Source organism: Egretta garzetta, unplaced genomic scaffold (genome assembly GCF_000687185.1).
Source record: "Egretta garzetta isolate BGI_Z169 unplaced genomic scaffold, ASM68718v1 scaffold296, whole genome shotgun sequence".
Taxonomy (NCBI): Eukaryota; Metazoa; Chordata; class Aves; order Pelecaniformes; family Ardeidae; genus Egretta; species Egretta garzetta.
The window spans coordinates 1441730-1442769 of NW_009259988.1; positions in this window are offsets into that span (position 1 = coordinate 1441730).

Consider the following 1040-nt stretch of genomic DNA (forward strand, 5'->3'; position numbering starts at 1 on the left):
CTTTTTCACCCCGCTGCCTGCATCCCACCTCCCGCCCTCCCTGCCCGTCCCCTGCCACTGGCCGCGGTGGCCCCAGGGCACAGCATGTCCCCCGTCCCCCCCCCAAGAGGGGAAATTTGGGCTGAGAAGCAACTCCAAGCGCAGAAGTGAAGCTCCCTTTGTAATTCAAGCGGCTTTTCCCTGTCTCCGGGCGCAGCTGCCAATCCAGAATTTATTAGCATGCAATCTGCTCTCATCTGGGATGCCGGTGGAAGGGGAGCTGACAGGCAAGCGCAAACAAACAAACAAACTACAAAAGCAAAGGGCCGGGGATGCTGTGGATCCTGACGGCTGCCAGGCACTCAGGTACCCACGGGTGGGTGGAGACGGGCAGAGGCACCGGCTGCAAAGGCCCAGGTGGGAAAAAGCCCTTAAGATTCCCATTTTCCTTAGTTATTTGCCACGAGCAGCCTTCCCAGCTCACAAGCTTCAAAAAGCCTGGCGATGCCTTTTTGGTCAGCGGAGCTTTTCTCCTGTCCTAGAACTCCTTGCACTTGTAAAAGGACGACTCCAAAACCCCGGAGCCACTAAGGTACCTCTCCGCTGTGGGTACATCAGCTCAGAGCCGCTTTTAGGCTGGGGTAACAGCAGCCAAACCCCAGCTCTGGGAAAACAGCTACCCCCAGCTGGGACCCGGGGGCTGGGGAGGCAATAAAAGCCCAGCGGGGAGGAGAGGGCTGGCGTTGGGCTTTGCTGGGGCATGGCAAAGTGGGTTGTGAGGTTTTTTTCCCCTCTTTTGCAATGGAAAAAGCATATTCTGCTTATCTCTCAGGCCTGAGCTGAAGGAAAAGCTCATGGTGCTGCACCGCACGGGTAAAACGCTGCTTGCTGCCTGCCCCAAAGTGCTTGGGTTTAAGCTGGCCCTCCTCGGCAGCTTCGTGCTTTGCTTTTTTGCTGTTGCGTTTGCTCTCGAAAGCCTGGTGACCCCAGGCCTGGCCCCTTGTGCAACGCACGCTCCTGCGCCTGATGCAGCGGAGGTGGGGAGCAAGGTGGGATTGCTG